This window comes from Humulus lupulus, chromosome 2, assembly GCF_963169125.1.
Source record: "Humulus lupulus chromosome 2, drHumLupu1.1, whole genome shotgun sequence".
NCBI classification, from domain to species: Eukaryota; Viridiplantae; Streptophyta; class Magnoliopsida; order Rosales; family Cannabaceae; genus Humulus; species Humulus lupulus.
In genome coordinates, this window is record NC_084794.1 from 46613350 (window position 1) to 46625557 (window position 12208).

At 45.2% G+C, this 12208-nt stretch overlaps 1 non-coding gene across 1 annotated transcript; it reads right to left on the reverse strand.

Annotated features, from left to right (window-relative positions):
* Window positions 1–4386: 4386 nt before the first annotated feature.
* On the reverse strand, window positions 4387–4493 carry LOC133820096 (small nucleolar RNA R71). Its single transcript, XR_009886530.1, has one exon. It is a non-coding gene; the product is annotated as a small nucleolar RNA R71 (small nucleolar RNA).
* Between the last annotated feature and the right edge of the window lie 7715 nt (window positions 4494–12208).

Here is a 12208-nt window from a genome sequence, read left to right on the forward strand (position 1 = left end):
CACCCCGTACCCCAGGAATGCCTAGGCACCGGACTGTGGAACCGAAGGCCATCCGAAAGCCTAGATCTGAGCCTCTTCCCAGTTAATAAATCCTTGGGCCCTCCTTATAAATTCTTCCAAGGTAGCCGCCTTGTTACGCTGCATGTCATCCCAGAGAGGTGACCCGGCCCGAATTTCGAACTGCAATGCCACCAGGCGCTGTCCGTCGTCCACCTTAGTCTTGGAGGCTTCTTCAATGAAACGCTGGATATAGGCCCTCGGTGTCTCTGCGGGGACCTGTTTGATGTTGACGAGGGCGCTGATTTGCATATCCATCCTCATGGCGGCCACGAACTGCTTGCGAAACGCCGACTGTAGCCCTGACTAGGATTGGATGGATCCCGGCTTAAGTCTCTTCCACCATTCCTCAGCGGGACCAACTAGAGTGATCGAAAAATAGAGGCATTTGTCGTCATCACTAACGTGGGCCACGGTCATAAGCCGGTTGTAACGGGACAAATGATCCCTAGGGTCGGTGTTTCCGGTATAGGCAATGAGGCTCGGCATCTTGAACCCCTTGGGGAGCACAGCGTCCAGGATGTGCCTCGCGCACAGCTCTTTATTCTCTTCATCGGAGTCGGTATCTGCTCCTTCCTGGTTGAGGACCAAACGGTCCGTGACCTTTTTCAAAGCGGCCAGCTGCTCCATGAGCTGCCTGGCCGTGCCATCCTCCAGGGGGATTCTTTCATTCCTCCTGTCGTTGATGTTGTTCCTAAGGTCGCCACCTCGGGGGAGGATCTTTTCCTTACGGGCCCGCTCTTTCCGATCGTTCAGTCCGTCACGTAGGACTATCCGGGACGTATCGTCCCCCGAACTAAGGGCATGGCGCTCTTCGCTACGTGGGCACTCCCGTCGATTTTTGTTTATCGAGGCACTGGGGTGCATAGACCTTTCCCTTCCATCTCGCCCTGGGGCGTGCCGGGGCCACGCATCCCGCGGCCACGTCCCATGCAGATCGGTCGGGTGGCCTCATTCTGAGACGGGGCACACCTTCTCTTTCCTAGGGAGCGGCCGGGAACGGGTCCCAGCTTTCGTGACGGGGGTGTCTTTCTTTCGGGTCTTTCCCTCAGCCTTCTTTTTCTCCCGGTCCGGGTTTCCTGGGACTGGCTTAGGAAATTGTTCCGGGAGAGGGGGCGGCCTCACATCTTCGGGGACTCCGGCTCTGGCTTGTGGAGCGGGCTGTTGCGCTCCCGGTAGAGGGCCAGTTGGGAGACTGGTCGCCGGACCCTCTACAACTATGAATGCCTGCAGGGCCTGGAGGGATTCTTGCATCCGCTGATGCACCTCTGCCTGCTCAACAATCCTAGCCTCCTGGTCCAGGACTTGCTGCCTGAGCCTAGTCACCTCCAGGTCCTGCTGGTTGGGATTTCCTCCTGGGATCTCGGGATCCGCAACTTCGTCGTGGTATTCCCCCTCGTTCTCCTCCTCTTCATAATATTCCTCCTCGTTCTCCTCTTCGTACTCTGTCCCACCCTCATAGTCTTGTGACTCGTCAAGGTGAGATGTTTGAGGAGGAGCGCTCTCAGGCGGATTCTGAGGAAGAGGCTGGGAAGGCAACGGCTCTCCATTGCCCTGCTCTGGGTTAGTATGGTCGAAAGTGGTGTGTCTTGTATTCACCATTTTAGTAGAGGTTTGACGTTAGCGCTAACTTTCTTCAGCTCTCAATGAAAGCACCAAAATGTTTACCGAGATTTTCGGAAACTATATTAATGAAAAATAAGCGAGATTAATGATATGGAATTTAGAAGGTAAAAACAGGATTTTTACGTGGTTGGGGCGTTAATGAGCCTTGGTCCACGAGTCAGTTGTATTAGAGCTTGGAAAGTCTCTTACAATGGAGTTTTTCTCTATGTTTTGAGAGAGTAACTGTATATAAGTCGAAGGGAGAGACCTTCTCCAGTGCTCTATCACCTATATTTATGGGCTCACAGGAGCACTGGGCTTGGGCCGGGCATGACCCGGGCCCATCAAGGATATGGGTACCCTTGGCTTATCTGGTGGAAGCCCAATACAAAGGAAAAAAATACAAAAGACTAAGAATTATCAAGGCCCAATGGGGCAGGCCAAGAACTATATTTCGCCTGACAAAATAGGGCTTTTGGTCTGGGCATTCCGAGTTATGAGGCAGATTCATGGGACAAAGTCAGTCAGTGCACTGGCAACGCAGGTCTGAATCAGCGGCGTGCAATCCCGAGGTGGCCTTTTGATAACTCTAGGATTTAGAGTTATTTTCACATCTTTAAACTTAATTTTTGAACCAAACAAAAGAGTAATGAGTTTTTATTTCTTGTAATTGTGTTCAATTTAGTGTGTCTGTGTAGCTAGGGACCTTGTGTTTGCATTGTCATATTTTTCAGTGTTTTTTATGTAAATTTATGTGTTGTATTAATCAGGAAAGGGAAGCTTACAAAACAGGAGCTGAGGGAACTGTAAATCAAAGGGAAATGTTGCTGAAAAGGGGAGGATGCTAACTCAACAATGCTGTAGCAGTCAGTCTTAGCAATTAAACTGAAGCTAGAGAAAAAGGACTTCGTGAAAACAATGCTCCAGCTGGATTAAATGAAGTAGAAAGGTGGCAAGTGTACTGAGTACTGAGTCAGCTGAGTATGTGGGACAAAGTACATGTAGGCAAATGATCTGGATTGTCCAATTAGGGTAAAGGAAAGTACCCTAGAATTAAAGGAGGGGCCGTATTATTCTGTGATATTGACCATTTTAGAAAGAGAGAGAACTTCTGGCTAAGTACAGAGGAGGTTTCAGGGAGAAGATTTGAGAAGAGTACGACCAAAAGAGAAGAAAGAAGGCTGATGCCATAAGGGGGATTTGAGCTCACAACTCATTCGTCCTACACCATCTCTTTCTTTTTGTATTAATTTCATCTAATTTCTGCAAACTCCATGGATTACTTCTGTATTATTTTCATGTTTAAGTTTGCAACTATGAACTAATTTCTTAAGGGCTAGGGTGATTATGAACCCTCAAGTATGAACTCAATATACAAATGCAATGGCTAAGTGATTATGTCTTTGTTCAATTGAATGTGCTTTACTGTTATTGACTGTTAATTATTGGCCATTTTTAGCATGTGCTAAGCTAGATCTAACTTGGAAGAGGGAAGTCTAGCTGAACCCATTCAATTGATGCAAGAGATTCATCTAGTTTTAGGTGATTGTGAGTAGTAGAATAGGAATGTTTTGCTACCTTGCATAACGTCAGATTTGATGCTTAATTGAATGTTTATAATCTGGTTTCATGCAGGAATGTATAGAAGGGGAGTATAGACATTAGATTGCACGTTTTGGGAAAAACTTGCTGGGTTTTACGAAATTTGTTAACACTGTCATAATTGCTAACCCATTGCTGTAACAACTGGAACGAACCGAGGGGAATTAATCACCCGAACCCATTTTTCTTATATCTGAAAACCACCCAGTATTTTGTCATTTTAATCTCTGATTTTTGGTTTAATTCCTTTGTTTGTCTAAAATTATTTTCAGAGTTAATTACCCACTCTTTCCTTTGTTTTGGTTACTATTTTATAAGTTGTTTTTGGTTGATTTTACATTAATTTAGTTGAAAAGTCCCTGTGGAGACGAACTTTGATACATTATCACTGTATTACTTGTTGTCGATTGTGTATACTTGCGCATATTTTAATCGTTAGAAAATTCACAACAAGTTTTTGGCGCCGTTGCCGGGGACTTTAAAATTAAATTCTGTTTTATCAACTATTTGACAATTTCTTTTCATTGTTTTTAACCTTGTTGGTTCGGGTTGTGAAATCTCAGGTACCTACAGTGTATGAACCAGCAAGAGGACAGTGAACTTGCTCCTATTGACCCCGAGATCGAACGCACTTTCAGAAAAAGGAGAAAAGATCAAAAGGCTAAAAGTCGAGGCACTATGGCTGAACGTGTTGAAGATGAGGGGGATGGCCAGCAAGTTACTAATCCCATTGTTTTGGCGGATGACAGAGCCAGAGCAATACGGGAATACGCTGCCCCCATGTTTAATGAGTTAAATCCAGGCATTGTGAGGCCGGAAATACAAGCAGCTCAATTCGAGCTCAAGCCGGTCATGTTTCAAATGCTCCAAACCGTGGGGCAGTTCAGCGGGATTCCAACGGAGGATCCTCACCTTCACCTTCGTTCATTCTTGGAGGTGAGCGATTCTTTTAAGCTTCAAGGAGTGAGTGAAGAAGAAGCATTAAGGCTGAAGCTATTTCCATTCTCATTAAGAGACCGAGCTAGATCATGGCTCAACACTTTGCCTCCTGATTCCGTCACAAATTGGAATGATCTTGCTGAAAAGTTTCTGCGCAAATATTTCCCTCCCACCAGAAATGCAAAGTTTAGAAGTGAGATTATGTCATTTCAGCAGCTGGAAGATGAGTCCACTAGTGACGCGTGGGAAAGATTCAAAGAGCTTTTAAGAAAATGTCCACACCACGGTATCCCACACTGTATACAGATGGAGACCTTCTATAATGGCCTCAATGCAGCTTCTAGAATGGTATTGGACGCTTCAGCCAATGGAGCCATTCTTTCCAAGTCTTACAACGAAGCATTTGAGATTTTGGAAAGGATCGCAAGTAATAACTATCAATGGTCAAACACTAGAGCTCCTACAAGTAGGAAGGTGGCGGGAGTTCTTGAAGTAGATGCACTAACGGCTCTAACAGCTCAAATGGCCTCAATGACCAACATCTTGAAGAATATGAGTTTGGGAGGAAGTATTCAGCCAGCTGCTGCCATTCAAAGTGCAGAAGTGTCATGCGTGTACTGTGGGGACGGGCATACTTTTGAGAATTGCCCTTCAAATCCAGCCTCAGTTTGTTATGTGGGAAATCAGAATTTCAACCGCAACAACAACCCATATTCGAACACTTACAATCCAGCATGGAAGAATCATCCTAATCTGTCATGGGGGGGTCAAGGAGCAAGTTCAAGCACATCACCAGCACAAGGAAGACAAGCATATCCACCAGGTTTTTCACAGCAGCCAAGACCTTCACAACATGTTCAAAACTCCCAGCCGAACTCTTTGGAGAATCTAATGAGGGAGTATATGGCTAAGAATGATGCAGTAATACAGAGCCAAGCAGCTTCTCTTCGTAATCTTGAGATGCAGCTCGGCCAGCTAGCCAATGAAATGAAAACTAGGCCGCAAGGATCTTTGCCTAGTGATACAGAAAATCCAAGGAGAGATGGGAAAGAACACTGTAAAGCTATTCAGCTGCGGAATGGTAAAAATCTGGGAAATTCTGAGGAAATACAGGGTAGTGGAGAGCCCACTTCAATCCAAAGTGAAGGAGAAACAAGTAACAAAACTGCCCAGGAAATTGCTGAAACTGGCCCAGTTGCTACAGCAAGGGGTCAGCAAACTGCTCCAGTAAATTCTGGTCCTAAACCGCCCCTTCCATTTCCGCAGCGATTTCGCAAACAACAACAGGATGGTCAGTTCAGAAAGTTTTTGGATGTACTGAAACAGTTGCACATTAATATCCCCTTGGTCGAAGCATTGGAGCAAATGCCGAATTATGTCAAGTTCTTAAAGGATATTTTGACAAAGAAAAGGCGATTGGGGGAGTTTGAAACTGTGGCTCTCACAGAAGGATGTAGCGCGATGTTGAAAAGCAAGATCCCTCCTAAGTTAAAAGATCCTGGCAGTTTCACGATTCCGTGTTCTATTGGAGGTAGAGATGTTGGAAGAGCATTATGCGATTTGGGCGCTAGCATCAACCTTATGCCTATGTCAATCTTCAAAAAGTTGGGTATTGGTGAAGCACGACCCACTACCGTTACATTACAGCTTGCGGACAGATCTATGGCTCATCCCGAGGGCAAGATTGAAGATGTGTTAGTTCAAGTGGATAAATTTATATTTCCGGCGGATTTCATCATTTTAGACTATGAAGCGGATAGAGAGGTGCCTATAATCTTGGGTAGGCCTTTTCTTGCTACAGGGCGTACTCTTATTGACGTGCAAAATGGTGAACTTACCATGAGGGTGAATGACCAACAAATCACCTTTAGTGTGTTTAAAGCTATGAAATTCCCGGATGAAGTGGAAGAATGCTCTAGAGTTGACGTTGTTGATACTTTGGTAGCTGAGAAGTTCAATAAAAGGGTGGAAAAAGCTGCTATGGGAACCCAGATTTTTGGAGATGAGGAGGAGTATAGCAGTGAAGATGAAGAGATGCTTACATGGGTAGATTCTTGCCAACCAACCAAGAAATTTAGTAAGGTGTTTGAAACTCTAAATCTGCCAGAAAAGCACTTTCAGGCCCCTAAACCATCTGTTGAAGAACCACCCCAGCTGGAGTTAAAGCCACTGCCAAGTCATTTAAAGTATGTGTACTTGGGCGACAATGATACTTTACCTGTGATAATATCTAGCTGTCTGGAGTCTGTTGCTGAAGAGGCATTGCTGAAACTGCCGAAGCAGCATAAAAGGGCGATTGGATGGACAATGGCTGATATTCAAGGGATTAGTCCAGCGCTTTGTATGCATAAAATCTTGCTGGAATCTGATTGTACTAGTTCTGTGGAGCAGCAAAGGCGTTTGAATCCAGTAATGAAAGATGTAGTTCGAAAAGAGGTCATTAAGTGGCTTGACTATGGGATTATTTATCCAATTTCTGACAGCAAGTGGGTGAGTCCTGTCCAATGTGTTCCGAAGAAAGGGGGCGTTACAGTAGTTACTAATGATAACAATGAGCTTATTCCCACTCGTACAGTCACCAGATGGCGGGTTTGCATGGATTACAGAAAACTCAACAAGGCCACTAGAAAGGATCATTTCCCTTTGCCCTTCATCGACCAAATGTTGGACCGCTTGGCGGGAAAGGAGTTCTTCTGTTTTCTTGACGGGTATTCTGGGTATAATCAAATTTCTATAGCGCCGGAGGACCAAGAGAAGACCACTTTCACCTGTCCATACGGCACATTCGCTTTTAGAAGAATGCCTTTCGGTTTGTGCAATGCACCGGCCACATTTCAGCGGTGCATGATGGCGATTTTTTCAGATATGGCTGAGAGTATTTTGGAGATATTCATGGACGATTTCTCCGTCTATGGGGATTCATTTGAAGGTTGCTTGGAGAATTTAGAAAAAGTCTTAAAGAGGTGTGAAGAAACTCATCTAGTGTTGAACTGGGAAAAATGCCATTTCATGGTGCAAGAAGGCATTGTGTTGGGGCATAAAGTGTCTAGCAAGGGGATAGAGGTTGACAAGGCTAAACTGGAAGTTATTGAGAAACTACCAGCCCCTACCACAGTAAAAGGCATTAGAAGTTTCCTCGGTCATGCTGGCTTTTACAGGCGTTTTATCAAGGATTTTTCGAAGGTGTCCAAACCTTTATGCAGCTTGCTGGAGCAAAATAGGCCTTTTGATTTTACTGATGAATGTCAAGAGGCATTTCTGAGATTGAAGTCAGCCCTTGTTACAGCACCAGTGATCACAGCTCCTGACTGGTCTCTACCTTTTGAACTTATGTGCGATGCTAGCGACTTCGCTATTGGGGCTGTTCTTGGGCAGCGGAAGAACAAAATTTTTCATTCTATTTACTATGCAAGCAAAACATTGGTGGATGCCCAGATTAATTACACTACAACAGAAAAAGAGCTGCTGGCCGTGATCTTTGCCTTTGAAAAATTTCGCTCCTATCTTGTGGGGACTAAAGTTATTGTGTACACGGACCACTCCGCTATCAAGTATTTGATAGCCAAAAAGGATTCTAAACCGAGGCTTATACGTTGGGTTCTCTTGCTGCAAGAATTCGATTTAGAAATCCAAGATAGGAAAGGCACTGAAAATCAAGTAGCGGACCATTTATCAAGGCTGGAATCAAGCACTTACAGCAGCAATTCAGAGGAAAAATTGCAGATTCAAGACACTTTTCCTGATGAGCAATTGCTGGCTGTGGAACAAGAGGAAGTACCATGGTATGCGGATATCGTGAACTTTTTAGTTGGGGGCGTGTATCCACCAGATTTTACCAAACAGCAGCTCAAAAAGTTCCTACATGATGTCAGATTTTATTGTTGGGATGAACCTTACTTATATAAACAGTGCCCAGATCGAATAATGCGAAGATGTGTCCCAGGAAGTGAAGTTTCCAGCATCTTAGAGAGCTGCCATTCAGCCCCTTATGGTGGTCATTTTGGTGGGCAACGAACTGCTGCCAAAATATTTCAGTCAGGATACTATTGGCCTTCTATTTTCAAGGATGCCCATAATTTTGTTCAACATTGTGATCGCTGCCAGCGAGTGGGCAATATCTCCGCTAGGAATGAAATGCCTCTTAATTGCATTTTGGAGGTGGAATTGTTTGACGTGTGGGGTATCGACTTTATGGGTCCCTTCCCGCAATCTTTTGGGAATCTCTACATTCTAGTGGTGGTAGATTATGTATCGAAATGGGTAGAGGCAATTGCTAGTCCGACAAATGATGCTAGAGTGGTTATGAAGTTCCTTCATAAACATGTATTTACAAGGTTTGGGACACCTAGAGCCTTGATTAGCGATGAGGGAACACACTTCGTGAACAAAGTCTTGGCTGCCCTCTTGGCAAAGTACAGTGTTAAACATAAAATTGCCACTGCCTATCACCCACAGACCAACGGGCAAGCTGAAATATCGAATCGAGAAATTAAAGGCATTTTGGAGAAAGTTGTAAATCCAAGCAGAAAGGATTGGTCCCAGCGCCTAGACGATGCACTTTGGGCTTACCGGACAGCTTATAAAACTCCACTAGACATGTCCCCTTATCGCCTAGTTTATGGGAAGGCATGTCATCTTCCTGTAGAATTAGAGCATAAGGCGTTTTGGGCGTTGAAGAAGTTAAATTTGGATCTTGTAGTGGCTGGAGAAGCAAGAAAGTTGCAACTGAATGAATTAGATGAGATGCGGCTGTTTGCTTATGAAAACGCCAAGCTATATAAAGAGAAAACAAAGAGGTGGCATGATCAAAGAATTAAGGAGCGGGTGTTTGAAAAGAACCAGAAGGTTTTGTTGTTTAATTCCAGGTTGAAACTGTTTCCTGGCAAGCTAAAATCCCGTTGGTCGGGCCCCTTCACAGTGACTAAAGTCTACCCCTTTGGAGCTGTTTTAATTCGCGAAGATCAGTCTGGGAGGGAGTTCACAGTTAACGGACAGCGGCTGAAACATTATTTTGGTGGGGAGGTTGACAGAGAAAAGACCTCCGTCAATCTGAAGGATGTTTGAAGGAGAAAGACTATGGGTTGCCATGTATTTCTTGTAGCACATTTGGGCAACCCATGAGTGAAAGAGACAGTTGTAAATAAATAAAGTTAAATTCTGGAAGGAAGTCAGGATCTGGAAAATTTGGAATCTGGGAAAGATATTCAGTTTGGGGTGTAGAAGTATTGCCCAGTTGCTATAGCAATTCGTTTAGCAATTGCTGGGCAGCAATTTGTCAAAGCTGGGTTCAAAAGCGAGAAGTCTCGGGCTCGAAGCTGGGGTACTTGGGTCTGTGTGAATTAAAGGGCACGTGATCGAAAAGAAAGAGACATTTTAAGTGAGCCAATGATTGGGAGATAAGTAGTCAATCAGTGGGCTTATTTAAAGAATTAGTGGGACCATTTACCTAAGCCTTTTTTCTCTTCTTGCAATTTTGGGAATGGCCCGTGGAAGTCAATGAATTAAAGAATCAAGACAAAAAGAGGTCCATTTGGAAATTTTGTTTTTTTTTGGAAGTAATTAGTCAAGTCAAAAAGGGCCCCATACATTTTCAATTCGGCCAGACCAAAGAATTGGGTTTTTGGGCTGGCTTGGATAAGTCAACTGGGCCCCTGGTCCACTTTGACCCTGACATACGCCGTGGCCCGCTACATTTCACCATACCCTTCTGCATCTTCTTCCCTTGGCACCAAAAACAGCAGCCGCCCCTCTCCACATCCAGCTCCGTCGCATCAACCCGAACCACCACATCCCTCGACCCACTTGCCATATCCACCGTCCTCAACCCGACCCAGACCACGAACCACCTCACATCAACAGTCACCGCCCATACATCCCCCACAACCCGACCACTCACACGGCCACTTCCGGCAAACCAGGCAGACCGAGCCAGCTGCTGCGAAAACACCACACGCATTCACAGCCGCAAGATCCCAGTCGTACGCCGCCTCTGCCCATTGACGTACACCCGAGCCCCTTGCCGTACTACATCGATCTCCACCACTCAGTAAGTCGTTTTCCCTTGTTTACTCGTCCCAACATACGAACCATTCTCAGCCTAACTACCATACACAACCATTCATTTCCAACATTACCCAGAAATCAATCATCAACCCAACATTGGGTGCCCTCAACCCAGCAATATCAAGCCCTCTGCCCGAACCAATTGCGTGCCCCTCAACCCAGCCGAAGCTATTTTCTTTCACCATCCACAAATGCCGAGAATTAAATCAGTTGCTAACAGAGAGAAAGGCAAGAGGAGGCAGTTTACTGAAGTGGCCAAGTTCTATTGCCCAACTGCAGAGGCAAAGTACAACAATCAGGTTGTTCATCGTGAGTTGTACGTGGAGCGGGGCCTTGTGGCAGATTCAGAGGGCCTTCAAGAGTTACCCGAATGGTTACAGGAAACAATTGCTGACAGGGGTTGGGCTAAAGTTGTTATGACACCGGAGCCAGCTATCACCGAAGTTGTTCGCGAGTTCTACGCGAATTTCTTATCTCAAGAATGGCCCACCATTGTCATAGTGCGTGAAGTGCCAGTCCCATTCACTGCAGAGGCAATTAATAACCTGTTTGGGCTCGAGACAGGGCAGTGTGTGTTCTCCAAGAACAGAGGAGAGATTCGGGGGGATGAGTTGGTTGAAGTAATGGAAAATGTCGCTCCAGGTGATGTCTGGGATGTCGATGAACAGGACAACCTGCGGCTTCGACGAACAGATTTAGAGCACGAGCTGAAGTGTCTCTATTCCTTTGTGCAAACCACTTTATGCCCAACTTCGCACGATTCCACTGTTAGCAAAGCCCGAGCTTTCATGTTATACTGCCTTCGGAAGGGGTTACCAGTGGATGTTGGCACAGTCTTAGCGCGAGAAATTTTTGAGTGCGCGCAGAGGGGCAAAGGGAAGTTGTTTTTACCAGCCACTATTACTGCCTTATGTAGAGATGCTGGTGTGCCGGTATGGCCCGAAGAGGGGCTGTTGCATCCTAGAGCAGCAGTGAGTTTTGGCCCGGCTCGAGCTTCGAGGACTCATCGTGCCTCTGCCTCCTCCTCAGTGCATGACCCTGCTGCCCCTGTCGACAGTGCCCTCATGGAGCGGTTTACTCAGTACGAGATGATGCAGCACCAAATGCATCATCGGCAGAGCGAGCTATGTGACAGAATGCAAGCATTTTGGCAGTACGAGCAGCAAAGAGACGGCATCGTGGAGCGTACTTTCAAAAAGCTAACTCCCAGGACGGTTCCACAGTTTCCACAGTTCCCGCAGCAACTCCTCGACCCATGGACGGACTACTCTGCCCCTGCGCCCAATCCGGAGGTTCCCGATGAGGATTCCGAGTAGAGGGGGTTCCCTTTCCTATTAACTATTTTTTTTTACGTTTCTGTTCTGTGTTATGTTGTTTTAGTTTTATGTTCTGTGTAGGTTTTGTTGTTAGTGTGTGTTTTTGTGTTGTCTTGTTGTTGTTTGTGTACTCTAGTGTGTCATTGAGAGGTTTAAAATATATTCCTATGGCCTAGTGTTCTGCTCGATGATGATACTTTCCATTCATTCCATGCATGTTGCTGCCTGGTTTTATATGTTGCCTCTGCTTGTTAAGTTGCTGGATATCATGGATGTTTCCTTTTAGTCTCTCCTCAATAGTTTTATACTTTTGTTTTCCCACCATACTTTGAATTTTTCAAATGACTGCTGCATATGTAATTTTAGCATCTAGAATTGGTTAGTGCATTTCCTTGAGGCGAAATCCTAGCTAGACTTATCCCTTAGAAATGATTTAGGCCATCTTTGGACGCTTGAGCCTTTCTAGCCTCCCTTATACGAATATTTTCCCTTAGTCACCCAATTTTTGAGCCAATTAGCCTATTTTTGTGTTCAACCCGATCATGCATACCCATTACCCCTACAATACACTTTCCATACATGTCCCAACTTAATTGCTCTCACTTGTCAGAAATTGATTTTCATGC